Raw genomic sequence first — 14633 nt, 5'->3', positions numbered from 1 at the left:
ATAGAGTTTTTGAGAAGATTGAATGAGATAAGGGATACAGTGTACTTGGAGTGAAATATGATTGTTTGAAAATAACTCCAGGAGCTTTGCTTGCATTGCCTGGCAACAGCCAGGGGAGAAATTGCTTGCATCAAGTCAATTCCCCAGGGGACTGGTGGTGTCCATTTCCTGCAAAAGATGCAACTTTCATGGGCTCTCAGGGTCTCTAGATGCTGAATTGATAGTTTACCAAGAATAGTCAATAGCCGGCATCTAAGGTTAAACTGCTTAGTATCTAGTAGCTCATTTGTTCTGCTTATAAAACTACTCCCTTGCTCCCTTCCCCACCCAAAGGAAAGCATTACGGGTCAGGGCCATTACATCTACATCTGAGTATGTATGTGAGTGGTATGTTGGCAGTCAGCACTCAGCAGCCAGAGGGCAGGTCGCCAACTGTGTCTACCACAGCCTATCCCTTAAAACTCTATAATGTATTCACTTATCACAAGAAGTTCACTCCATTGGATATAGGGTTTCCAGGATTCTCATTAGTTGCAATTTCTAAGAGAAGGATTAGTTAATCCCAAGGCAGTAAGTGATACTCACCATCTCTCTCTTCTACCATCTATTCTAGACCCCCTTGTCTTTCCCTTCACATTCAATCACTTCAGTTGTCTAGATGGATTCCCTTCTAGCCAGTTCTGAGCCCCTGGTTATTATGCCTTATCAGGCATATGCTCGATTCACCCATTTGCAGTTAATGTTGGTCATGAGAGAAATGAAGTCTCCTCAGCCCCTGTTACGGAAGAGCAGTCTAACTTCCTCCCAAAGAGCAGGGTCAATTACCCTGGTCCACCTGCACACTTGGCTTAAAATGACCAGGCAACAGCTGTAGCTTTAGATTTAGTCAGACTTTCTTTGTCTCTTGTGGAATCAGGACTGCTTAATCCACAGAGGCTATGATCGTCAGGATTGGAAACACAAATTCCCCCAAATGGGTCACTGTGGGTAGTGGCGAGTGGGGCCACACTAACTTCTACCCACTGGCTCTTGGCAGGAAGCATCACCTTTTAATGGGCATCCAAGCCGAAAGCAGATCATTCCCACTGGGCAAGAACACGGACCCCATTGCCACTCCCTAATTTGAGCAGCTAGAGATGTGCATGGAAAAGGTCTTCTGCAATAATTTCAAGCCTCCCAACCACCCTAGACTATTTTGCTGATCCACCAGTATTTGCTAACAAATGATACTGATTCCAAAAATATAAGAACTTACAGGAGAGAATTTTTACATTGAATTAAGAGCTAGCCCCTTGGCTCCCACAACCCCCTTTGCTTCTCTCTGTTCTTTCACCTTATATTATTTCTCTGGGTCTGACTCTGCCACTAGAATATGGATACCTTGCTGGCACAGCTGTGTTTGGTTCATTTCTGAATCTAGTACCTAGTAAAGATTTTTAAGAATGATTGGATGATCAAATTTTATTCATCATATTCATGATTGATGCAAATTGTGAAAAGTATAATTATTCTATAGCACCAGTGAGAAGACTTCTTGATCCTTCTGAGGACCAGGTTTTTTCCATTTGTCATAGAGTTCAGTCCCACATACAGAATAACTTTTTTACAATTAGAACTATCCCAAAAGGCAAATGAATAAAGCCAACTTAGGTGCTGTGATTCACTTAAAAATATCATTGTGTTTCTGTTCTGGGTTACATGTTGTCATTGGTGTCCAGGGAACTGAATTAGTTGCATTTAAGGGTCAAGAGCCCCAGAATGCCCTGAGACCTGGGGACATGTCATTTTGCTGATGGCTGCTTTGACATCCTTATTCCTCAGAGTGTAGATGAGAGGGTTGAGGACAGGAGTAAGAATGGCAAACACCACATTGCCCATGATGTGGAAGTCGAGAGGCAGGTCAGCCCTGTAGGCCACATAGGCAATGGCGATGGATGAGTAGTAGGTCCCAACCACCAGGAGGTGGGAGCTGCAGGTGGAGAAGGCCTTTGAGCGTCCTTCTCGGGAGCTGATGTGAAGCACAGTGGCCAGGATGTGGGCATAGGAAATAAGCACTAGGAGAAGGGGGAGGAAGGACACCACCATGGCGATGCAGAAGCCCAAGAAGGTCTGGGGTGTGGTGTCAGAGCAGGAGGCCTGAACCACGGCCAGATGGTCACAGAAGCAGTTATATATATGAACAGTGTGGTTAAAAGCCATGTGGGAGGTCTTCACCACAGCCGGGATGGGCAGGAGGAGGGCAGTGATCCAGGCACCGGCGGCCAGCACAGCATTGGTCCAGGGGGTCATGTGCACAGGGTAGTGCAGCGGGCGGCAGATAGCCACATAGCGGTCATAGGCCATGACCACCAGGATGAAGGCTTCAGAGCAACTGAGGCCATGGAAAAGGTACATCTGTAGGAAGCAGGCAGGGAAACTGAGAAAGCAGTCTCCAAATAAGAGTAGGGACAGCATGTTGGGGATAGTGGTTGTAGTGGAGAGGATGTCCAAGACTGAGAGGTTGACCAGGAAGAAGTACATGGGCTTGTGGAGGCTGGGCTCTGCCACTACAGCCACCAGGATCAGGGTGTTCCCCGCCAGGATGAGTAGGTAGATGAAGAGGAAAACTAAGAATACAAGGGAAAAGAGGGATTCAGGCAGAGAGGGGATGCCCACCAGGCAGAAGATAGGTGAGGAGTCCTCTGATTCATTACAGGTAGCTTCCATAGTGGGTCAGGGCTGGGCATCTGCAGACAGACACTGGGAATATCAGCACATATCTGGAAACAAGAATAATCAGGGAAACATTAACTAAAACACACATCCTTCCTTTTTTGCAGCATAAATCTCAATCCTAGCAGTTTCTTTGTACCTGGAATTTCATTGCACAGCTAAGTTGCCCATGATGGTTAGGTGTCCAGTGAGCAATGGTTGAAAGAATTGGTTCTGTCTGGTGGGAAAGAGAGGTATACACAAATACCTGAAGGGCTATAAACTACAGCAACACGTACAAGACACCAGGGCCAGTATTAGCAGCTCCAGGAGCCCACAGTTCAATCCCACATAGGCAACAAGTTTCTTACAATTAGAACTATCCCAAGAGGCAAAAGACTGGCTTGTTTCCATACAACAAGAGAGGTGTGAAAGTATGGGTGTTTGGGACTGAAATGCTACAGAGGAGGTTTAATATTTGCATAGGAGCTAGATTAAAAATCCTTGAATCCTAGGTCCACTGGTTATAAAAAAAATAATAAAGTATATAAATGAGCCACATCAGTGAGATTGTAGGGCTTGGAGGCAAATTTATTCCATCTTAGGGAAAAGTCTTGAGAAGTGTCCATTTATGTTCAAATATCAATTAAAAATCAAGTGTCTTCTTTATTAGTTCAAGTAGCCCCTTTAAGGCTGTCTGCTGTGAAAGCCTAGCTGCTGCAACCATAGGTGAAGGAACATTCTGGGTATGGTAATGAGCGACTTACGAGATTCGCCCACTGTCAGCACTAGAGTCTTGAATATGGTTATTTGGCACAAGCCCATCGAGTCCAGAGATCTCTACACAGCAGTTCCTGAACTAACGGGTTAGTTCTTTAACCTAAAACCTTGTGAAGACAACAGGATCATTGGTTGAGAGTGATGAAGCTGAACCTTGGAGTGACAGCCCAACAGACTTTGCTCTAAGGTTCCCTTGGCTCTTCTTGTGTACCTCTGAGCCTTGAGGATTGTCAGTGACTTCTGAAAAAGACTTCCAGCTCACGAGCGGAAAGGAACTGGTGGGAACCCTGCTTCAGGGATGGTTGTTGGAACTATTTCTGTACAGCTCTGGATTCAATTCCTCCTCCAAGCCCCTCTCCAGTCTCATCTCACTCCATCTGGGCTGGGACTTGGTGTTCCTTTAAATCAGTGTTCTTTGTTTCTACATCTCCATTCATTTGAGGATTCGCCTTCTGTGGAATCTTCTCCCAGCATGGATAGGGGGAGCTGCTTCCGCCAAGGAGCACTACAGAGTACTGTCTGCTTAACCCAAGAATGGCTTCCCTTTCTGTATAGCTTCTGCTGGGGTTCTCTGTCTGTTTCAGTCTAACCTGGTGCCCTGTGGCCTGGCTTTGTATTCTATCTCCTTTTAATTTTCAGGACTAACCAACCTGCTTTGCCCAGAATTGACTGGTTTTAGCACTGAAGGTCCCATGCCGGGAAATCCCTGTCCCTAACAAACCCAGATGATAGTAGAGACAGGGAGCATGCCTTCGGAAGGAGACGTTTCCTGAATGGAATTGAAGATGGATTCTTTCCTGTTGGGGAAATCCAGACTCCAGGGTACTGGTGGGGTCCCTCCACTCATCTCCCTCCTCCTTGCTGCTGCAGCTCGGCAGGTGGTACCGCTTAGCCGCTTCTCGCTCTCTGCCCTGGAACTTTCCCTCCTTGGCCCCACTACATAGGGCACCACGGGGAGCTGAAGTCTCAGACTCAGTGTCAGGAGAGAAGACCAAGTGCTCTGCAGAAGGTAACATCACTCCCCACAGGCTGTTGAAGAAGGTAAATGCACATCCATGGCAGCCCAAGACCCCAGAGTGAGACTTTCCAACCCACGGAACTGAGCCGAAGGGAGGAAGTGTTGACTCACTCTTTACCTTGACTAAGCGACCCAGGGCCAGGCTGTGGTGACATTCAGATCACTGCCTCTCTGCCCAGTGGCCCCTTGAGCAGTTCCACAAGGTTTTCCAAAACTACTGCCAGCTTCTCCCTCTTCTAACCAAACTCTTCTCATGTCACTGATATGTAAGAGTGGAAATGGCCCTGCAGGTGACCGAGTCCCTGATCCTTTCTTGACAACTGGAGAATCAGGCCAGGAAGGCAATGGAAAACAGCCCCAGGCCAAGAGCAGGTCAGCATCAGAACTGGGCCTGGAAACCAGAACTCCTGGCTCTGGTCTTAGGCTTGCCACCAAGCCAGGCTACTGGGAAAACTCGGAAGCTCTTGTTTCCATGGGGGCCAAAATTTAACCAAAGTTTCATTTTCTTCTCTCTGTTTTGTAGGCTGATGTCAGAGACAACTATAAATTTCTATTTTGTTCTAAGGGTATTTTTAAACAGTTTCAGAGGACAGGTTCTTAAATAGAGCCTCTACATGGCTAGAAAAATGCTGTTTTCAAGAAATGACTTAAGGAAGAGCTGGACTGGGTACATCCTTATGGAAAAAGATCCAGACAGCCAGGCCCCACATCCTGAGCTGATACATGTACCTGGTGCCAGTTTACAATAAGGCCTCAACAAATATTTTTTAATAAGTGGATTAATTAATGAAAGAGTTAACCTGAGTTAAATTGAGGTTTTTCCCATAACAGATTTATCAGCAGGGATTTTCATTTTCTTTTATTTTAGGACCTAAAGTGATACAAACTGCAATTCCCTGAAAGTTGCTACAATTCTGAGAAGCTGTTCCTTCCACTGACTGGCCCATGTAAGCTAGTTGTGCAAGGTTTGCTGGACAATCACAGAACATCAGAGCCAGATGGGTCCTTAAAAGCAAGCAATGTAGTCCACATCCCCATTTTCCAAATAAAGAAAGCTCAGAGAAGGGGTGACTTGCTCCAGGTCACACAGGGAGCTGGGGTCAGAGCTGCACCAGACTCCTGGCTCCCTGCCTGGGGTTGGTTCCCCAGGGAGGCACTGGAGCTTCCTTGTCTGGAGGTCTAGATCATTCTGAGTGTTGTCATCCATGTTTCCTGCACCTGCCTGGGAGTTCCTTGGGGCTGGAGATTTGTTCTGATTCCTCTCCTACCTAAGCAGCATCTCAGTGAGCCCAGCACCTCTTGCTTCTCCGTGTTTCCTCGGGCAGAGACTGGAGCGTAGCTGTCCTGACAACCTCAGGACTTTCTCTCTGGCCTTCCTGCAGAGTCAGACAACACTTGCCTCTATGAAGAACTTCTGGTCCTGCTCCCTTATTGTTGCTGATAGGGAGGGGGATGCCCAAGATGGGCTATGACCTGGCCAAAGCCACATAGTCAGCAAATCTGCATCAGAGCCGGCCAGCCCGGAAGGCTGTGTAGTGGGGTGAAGATTTTAGCCCATCTACCCTTCCCTAGAGCCCCTCTCATAGTGCAGTAAGGGTCCCTAATGCCTGTGCTGCTGAACCCTGTCCTCCCAGACCCTTGGGTTCTGACCAGCTGTGGGCACTTCCTGTGCAGCCTTCACGCCGGAGGCCTCTGCCAGCTGGCCCAGCTCACCTGCGACCAGGCCACTGCAGTTCTTCTCTCCCCAAGCCAATACTGCCTCAATGGGGAGAACCGGGTTGGGGCTGGGCCTGGTCACATTAAACCCCAAGGCCCTGCCGCTCGCCAGCCTGCTGAGGGCCTGCCCCCTGAGGTCCCTTTCTGCTAGGGCCCCGAGTAACGTCATTCTGGGGACTCCCAAGTGGCTGATTAGCAGCTAGCACTGGGCTTTGCTGATACTAGAACCACAAGATTAATAGTCCTCACTGGGGCACAGAACTCTGTGGTCTATGGAGGTTTTCCACATATTGAGCAACAATGGTATCTTCACATGACACTTGAGGAAACGGAGCTCAGAGGTGGAAGGGATTGCCCCAGGCACACAGGAAGCCAAGGACAGGCAGGATATGAGGGGTCAGGTTTACCAACTCTCAGTCTAGCCTCTGAGCCAACCAACACACAAATGAGAAGAAGCTTGTAAAAACTCTCTGTGTAAATGTAAAGTGCTGTACTATCGTCCAGAGGAAGATGGTGGGGCTGGGGGCTGGGATGGGGGTGTCCCCTGAGTGTTTTGAAGCTAGAGGAACAGTGAGACAGAACAGAGATCCACTAAGTTTCCCAAATCTTCATTCTCTGTCTCATTTGTCCTCTCTTGTTCACTCTCACTCTTTCTTAGATGCCTTATAAGTCTAAGTCCTCCAGGGAGCCTTCCTGACTTCATCTTCCTCCAGCCTCCAGTGTACTTACTGTCCTCTGGACTAACCAGGCCTGGCTGCCTATGCTGCCCATTTTAAAGATTAGGAAAACTAAGGCTCATCATTCATTCCATATTGAGTGAAGCTAGCTGTGTGCTGGGTGCCTGATCACAGTGAATTGGCATAGTCTAGTGGGGTAGCCAGTGAAAAACTGACCACCAGTCCTATCCAGTGTGATCTGTGCTACTGTAGGGTTAAAGGGCTCAGTGAAGGGAACAAAGCAGGCTTGAATCATGGAAGACACCTTTCAGGTGGTTTACGAATTATAAGCAGATGACAAATTGCTCTCCAGGCCAATAAGGCAGAGATGAAGTCAGGCAGGGGTGAGAAAGCAGGAGTGTGTTAGAGGTGTGTGCAAATAGAAGAGTGTTTGGGATGTAGTATAGAGGGAGAGAAGGGAAGTTTCAGAAGATGAAGCTAAAGAGGTTGGCAGGGGCCAGTGCGAGAAGGGTTTTGAATTCCAGGTCATGGAATAGAACACGGTAGGAGGACATTGGGGAGCCAGGGCCAGCTTTCAGGCAGAGGACCAACAGTCAGATACATGTTTCAGAAAGATCATACCCACTGCCATTCGGAGAACAAATTCCAGAGGGAGAGTCTAGAGGCAGGGAGGCTAGCCAGGGAGCCTCATGGCAGGAGAATAGGTATAAATAACAATGATCGTGATGATGGAAGCCGTTGCCGTTTGCTGAATGCTTATTCAGGCAAAGGACTGTGCCCGGGTAGTCACATACTTCATTTCAGTTCATCTAAGTAGTGGTTTTTTTTACCCTTGCTTTATAGCAAAGAAAGAAGCTTACAGAGGTTAAGTAACCAAGCCTGTTTTGATCTTTCCTCTGGGCCAACAGTGAGTTGCTCTTAGAATCCCACACCTCATAACTCTCAAGGATAAAAGAAATATCCAAGAGGCAGAGTAGTCAGAATCTGATAACTGCATATGAAAGAGTACAAGGGAACCCTCCTACACTGCTGGTGGGCATGTAAGCTAGCTCAGCCATTGTGGAAAGCAGTATGGAGGTTCCTCAAAAAACTAAAAATAGAAATACCATTTGACCCAGGAATTTCGCTCCTAGGAATTTACCCAAAAAAAAACAACTTCACAGATTCAAAAAGACATATGCACCCCTATGTTTATCGCAGCACTATTTACAATAGCCAAGGTATGGAAGCAACCTAAGTGTCCACAGTAGATGAATGGATAAAGAAGATGTGGTACATATACACAATGGAATACTATTCAGCCATAAGAAACAAATCCTACCATTTGCAACAATATGGATGGAGCTGGAGGGTATTATGCTCAGTGAAATAAACCAGGCAGAGAAGGACAAGTACTAAATGATTTTGCTTATTTGCAGAGTATAACAACGAAGCAAAACTGAAGGAAGAAAACAGCAGCAGACTCACAGATTCCAAGAAGGGACTAGCAGTTACGGAAGGGGAGGGGTGTGGGAGGGTGTGTCGAGAGGGAAGGAGATGGGGATTGAGGGGTATTATGATTAGTGCGCATGGTGTGTGGGGGGGGGTCATGGGGAAGACAAATAGTGACTCTGTGGCAGCTTATTACACTGATGGACAGTGACTGCAATGGGGTGGGGAGACTCAGTAATATGGGTGAATGTAGTAACCACATTGTTTTTCATGTGAAACCTTCATAAGGGTGTATATCAATGATACCTTAATAAATAAATAAAAAAAGAAAGAGTCCAAGGTGATGCTCAGCATTCTGGCTCGGGCGACAAGGAGATGGCCGTGGCATTGACTGAGATGAAGAACATGTCAGTGAGCAGTGGGTGGAACAGGTGGGAAGAAGGTATTGGAGGAGGACAGTGAGTTTGGTTTAGACATGTGGAGAAGCCTGTGGGACATCCAAATGGGGGTGTCCAGCAGATATTTGATGGTTTAAGCCTGCAGCTCAGGAGGCAGGGCTGCGTTGCCTACAAATACTTGCGAGGTCTCTGCTTTATGGAGCTGGGGGAAGGGCGTAGAGTGAGAAGGACAGAACCGTGGGGGAAACGAGCATGAGACTGAGGCAGAACAAGAGGGTCAGCCAAAGATGGTAGGAGAGAGTGAAGCAGGGCCAGGAGGGTGTGGTGTCACAGAGGAGCGCCAACAGGCATGGGTGGCCAGCAGCAGGAAAGCTGCCGATGGGGCCGGAAGGATGGGAAGTAAGAGCACCCAGAGGAGCCAGTGAGGAAGGGGCCACTGGTGACCTCGGGCTGTGCAGGCCCAGTGGAGCAGTGGGTGGGGAGCTCTGGAGGTGTGTAAGTGCAGGGACAGGAGACAACACTTTCAAGATGTTTGGCTGTGAAGATAAGTGGATGGCTGGAGGACAGTGAGGGGTGAGGGAGAATTTTGATGTGTTTTAACATTGGAGCAATTTGAGCAGATTTCCCACCGTTTGCTGGTAGGAATCAGTCGGTGGAGAGGGAGAGGAGGAAGGGATGGGAGAGGAAGGGACAGTCAACAGAGGAGGAGGGGAAGGGCTGCTGAGCCCAGGGTCTGGACTCCTGGTGAGTCCATGGGAGAGAAGGAAGAGGGAAAAAAAAGGCAGGATACAGCAAGTGTGAAGGTTTAGTGGCGCAGGTGGGGGTAAGTCCAGACAAGAGTGGTGGGCAACTTTTGTGAAGATCCTGAGATTATGAAGAGTTTTTTTGTCCACCCGATGGGACTGGGAGGCCATAGAGTGGACACATGCTCAGATCGTGGTGCCAGGCCGACTGGGATTCGAGCCTGGCATTTAGCTCTTGACACTCTATTTCCTCTTCCGTAAAATGGGATTTGTTTATGGAAGAGGTGCAGCTTGAACGCAAGCTCTGTGCTAGCGTGGGGCAGGCTGAGAAGAGGTGAGGGGCGTCAGCCATGTCACACGCATTTCCCGTGCAGATGGCCCAAGCCCTGTCCCTCTGTCCTGGGACCGTTGGGGGGTCCATAACACTCAGAGTCCAGGCCTCCCCGTCCTTAGGAAGTGGAGAGTGCCAGAAATGTCCCCAGGAGGGGTCTGTGTGTCTCAGGAACATTTCTGAGCCCAGAACAGAGAAGAACTTGGCCCTCTGAAGTTCCCACCGGAGCGGAGCGGAGACCAGCTGCCTTCACTGCTCTGCCCTGGAAAGTCAGCGGTGCTCTGTCTCTCTGTCTGGCCCCTGGTGTTCTTCACGCTCATCGGCGCCAGGCTCCGACAGACGTGAGAGGCTGGAAAAGGAAAGTGCCAAGGAGGAAAGGGAAGTTATAAATACATCCAGGGAGAGCCTAGGCTGCCTCCCCAGCTGTGGGCAGGCGGCCCCTGGAGCTCTGGGGAGGAGAGTCCAGAATCAGGGCCCACTGCCGGGTCTTCCAGCGTGCTCATCACCGGTGCCATCCTTCCTGCCACCAGGAGGCAGAGTGTCATCAGCTTTGGGGCCCAAGTGCGCTTGGGTTCAAATCTTAATTCAGTCACTTACTAGCTCCACTTGGGCAAGTCACTTCACTTCTCTCTGCTTCTGTCTTCCCTTTGTGCACTGGGCTAACAGCACCAGCAATATTGGCTGGAGTGACGGTTTAGTGAGATGCTCTAAGTGAGAGTACTTCGCAAACTGTGAAGTGCTGTGAAGAAGTTTCTATTGCCATCACTACCATGGTAGCCACAGAAAGGGCGTCCCCTCTACCTTCCCCAGGTTTTTCACCCTGGAAGGTTAGAGGAAGATATGGGCTAATGGAAAGTTCCCTGAAGGTACAGCCAGCTTTTTCAACACTCATTGACCAAGGTCATGTAGAGAACTAGAATACAGTCCTGAGGACCTCCATTTTCTTTCTGGAGGAGTCAGGAAACACTTGGAGGAGGTGGGTGGGTTAGAGGTGGTCCTTGAAGGGCAAGTGTGAATCCTATGACAAAGGGAGGAAGGACATCTGACCAGGGGGAACCGCACATACACAGGTACAGAAACATGTTCTGCGTGGGGGGCCAGGGCTGGCGGGGGAGGCTGGTAAGGCAGGTTACAGTTACATTATGTTGAGCATATGAGGCTAAGAAATAAGCTTTGCTCTGAGGAGCAGGGCTGGGTGCCGTAAGATTGGGGTTTGGAAAGATCACTCCAGGAGAACGTGGGAGATGGATTAGAATAGGGAAACTGGAGTCACAGAAGGGTAAGGGGACTATGGTCCAGGAGAAATGGGGGGTGGACTCTGATTTAAGGGGAAGGGGGAAGAAGAGACAAGGAATGTGAAGCACCGAGAGATGCACACAGGCAGTGCGGTGGGAGTCAGGGATGGGTTTGGCTCCAGTGAGACTGGAGCTCAGAGCAGGGAGCTGTGGGGGCAGGTTCATGGGCCAATGATAAGTTTCTTACTGAGCCAGAGACGCCTGGGGCCAGGAACAGGGGGACATCAGGAGGGAGTTTGGGCTGGAGCAGAATCTAGAAGTCACCAGCTGGCTGGAAAGGTAAGCTGGGATTTGAGGAGGAAAGTGACACACCAAGGTCACTCAGTAGAATAGGCCAGGAACCCAGTCAAAGGTGCTTAGCTCAGTACTCCACTCTGTATTCAACCGCATGATTTTGGGACTGGTGGACAGACGATTGACTCCTCAAACTATCCCTCTGAGACAGTTAACTGCCACGGTTCAGAACATGAATTCTAGGGCCAGACTGTCTAGGTTAAATCCTGGTTCTGCCTCCTACCAGCTGTGTGACTTTGGGCAATCTCCTAACCTCTCTGTGCCTCAGCTTCCTGATCTGCAAACTGGGGATTATTAAGGTTAGTTGGGAACACTGAGTTAATACAAGAAAAGAACTTAGAATACTGCTTGACATGTAATGATAATTATAGTTCCCATCTTATAATTGAAAAAACTGAGGCTTAGAAAAATGAGGTAACTGCTGAGTGCCACACAGTGAGTTGCTGGCAGAGCTCAGGCCAAAGTGACTCCAAAAACTGGACTGGTGCACTTATGCTGAACTGCCTTCCCTGTGGTTATTTCTGGAATATGGTTGATGTGTTTAACTCAAGAGAATGGGAGTCCTCAACCAATGGATCCTTAGGAAGATAAGTGGCCCTCTAGGTTCCCTGTCTGGACCCAGCTCTGATTCTAATACCACCATTCAGTCTGTTTGCCGGAAAGATCTGCCCTTGCCAGAGACAGGCCTGCTCCTTTTGGGGATGCCTCAGGCCTGGTTTCTGCCCTCCTGCAGGAAGACACATCTGTGTTTCACCCAGAGGACCAAAAAAAAAAAAAAAAAAAAAAGACAGGCATGTAAATAAGGATGGCACACTTTGGTGAGAGGATTTTAGACATGAGTGCCAGGAACAGTTGGAGTGAGTGCATCTGGGAGGAGTGAACGGGGAGTGCAGGGGGCAGGTGTGTTTACCTGAAAGTGAGGAAAGGATCAAGCACAATGCAAACTAACAATGCTCCAAATGAAACACACAGCTCCGATTAAAACAAGTCAGCCTGCGGCAGCCCCAGCTAAAAGAGTTAGAGCAGAGTCAAACTGGGTGTCGCCCCCTGCCCTGGACAAGGCCTCACAACTGTTCTCCTAGTCCCAACACGGCTCCCCAGAGCATCTGCGCAGGGCCAGCCTGGCCGAGAAGCAGCTGCCTGTTCTCGCTCTGCTTCCTGCCTTCCCCTCCCCAGGCTCACAACCCATCAGGAGAGGAAGTGACTCATCTTCTTAGATGAAGCAAACTGCATGCTTCCCCAGCAACTGTCATAATCTCTGCCCCAGATGTGAATCCCAGACAGATTGGGCCGTTGGCACGTGGTTTCACTTACTTTCCAGAGCAGCCTCCTCCAGAGAATAAAACAATAGAACTATGCGTTGAGTACCTATTACCTACCTACCCGGCGCTGTGCAAAGCACTTCCATTTATTAGCCCCCTCCTACAGATGGGAAACCAGAGGCTCAAAGAATTAAGTAGCACGTAGGGATGGAGTTTCAGTTTGGGAAGATGAAAAAATTCTGGAGGTGAGTGGTTGCCCAACAATGTCAGTGTACTTCATGCCCCTGAGCTGTACACTTAAAATGATTAAGATGGTAAGTTTTGTGTTAGGAATATTTTATTACCACAAGCAAACAAACTTACAAATGAGCAAAGAATTAAGTAACACAGCTGCCAAGCAGAGAAGCCCCAACGCACAGCCATGCAGTCCTGCCCCAAAGCCTTGTTCTTGACCGGGCACCATTTCATTCACTTGCAAGTGGGGACACTGATCTGGCAGAAGACAGGGAGACAGGTACTCGAAATACTCGAAATCAGGCTGAGGAAGATGGGTTTATCGTGAGGGCAACGGGGGCCTGGTGGGGTCAGGCCTTTAAGCAGGGAGGGGCTGGGTCAGATTTAAAGGTTGGAAAGTTCCCTCTGTCTCACAGGAAGGTGAGTGGGAGGGTGACTGGTGGTGGGGCTGGTGGCCTAGACCAAGGCAGTGAGAGCGGGATGGGAAGAACTAAGCCAGTCTGAGAGGCCTGAGAAGTGGAATAGACAGGGGAAGAGGCTGGTGTGGGGCGGGAGGCAGGCAGCAACTGCTTTCACCAGGCTCCTTCTGGAATGCCCTTTCCGGCCTCCTCTGACAGTGGTCCTTGCAGCGGCCCCCTTTCCTGCCTGGCGTCTTGGAGGAAAAGCCTGGGGCCCAGACCACCTCTCTGGCCTCCAGGGAGAGGTGTTGCAAAATCCTCAGGGAGTTGGGACCCTTGCCCCAAACTGCAGGCAGCGGCAGGCAGACCCCTGTTACCCTCTGCCTCCCTTCCAGCCATCACTGCACCACCCCCGTGACCTCTCTCCCAGGGGCCCAATTATTAATAACTGCAATCTCTCAGGTCTCACACTTGACACTTTACAAAAGCAGGGTTACATCCAGCAACTTACGTGGTGCTTCCTCAAAGACAGACGTAGAGCAGAATGAGACCATTCCTCTTATCCCCCGCCACCATTTCATAACAGAGAAACTGAGGACCAGACAGGAAAAGGGACCTGACCAATGTCAGGGTGTTGGTGGCAGGTGCAGGGCTGGGGACCTTGGGCCAGCCAGTGCCCAGTCTAGACCCCGTGAGAAGCCACAGCCCTATAGTGCTCACAGAACAGCAGTGCTCACAGGGACCACCCAATCTGCCTGCTGAGCCTGAGTTTTACCCTTGAGCCCTCTCCCTGCTCAGGGGGGCCTGCCCAGTGATTTATTCCAATGGGTTGTCATCAGGTCAGACTGAGCTGGCATGCACCTGCCATGATTTACTTCTTCTTCATCCTCTGCTTCCAGAATTACAAGCGTCATCACCATTACCATCATCACCATATTAATAATGGCTCATGTCTGCTCAGCTCTCAGAACTTAGCAAGCACTACTCCATCCATCAGCTCATCTGAGCCTCATGACAGCCTTGGGAAGGTATTTTAAAGACAAGGGCACTGTGAATCAGAGGGCAAGTGACCAGCTGCAGGTCAACCAGCTAGGCCTCTGGGGAGAGGGAGGCTAGGCACATCCTGAGCTGATGACAGGGTGAGATGATGGGATTTAGTGCAGCCCTGCTGGGAGGCTTCCTATCATCTCAATTTCACAGATGTGGAAACTGAGTCTCAGAGATCCTGCTGGCTCAGGACTGAACTGTCTGATGCCCAGGCCCAGGCTGTTTTTAGGGCACAGGGATGTCACTTTCAGGGAGGGATGCAGTTTCTAGTATTGTATGAATTCTCTATGGGCAGGAGGGGAGGCTGGTGGGAGGGGG

General features: G+C 49.4%; 1 pseudogene; it reads right to left on the bottom strand.

Moving 5' to 3' along the window:
• Positions 1–1727: 1727 nt before the first annotated feature.
• LOC118934322 (olfactory receptor 2AT4-like) lies at positions 1728–2741 on the bottom strand (annotated as a pseudogene).
• Between the last annotated feature and the right edge of the window lie 11892 nt (positions 2742–14633).

The sequence above is a fragment of the Manis pentadactyla genome, chromosome 9 (assembly GCF_030020395.1).
Source record: "Manis pentadactyla isolate mManPen7 chromosome 9, mManPen7.hap1, whole genome shotgun sequence".
Classification (NCBI taxonomy): Eukaryota; Metazoa; Chordata; class Mammalia; order Pholidota; family Manidae; genus Manis; species Manis pentadactyla.
Note: the sequence above shows the minus strand (reverse complement) of the source record. Positions and strands in the feature narration are given on the sequence as shown.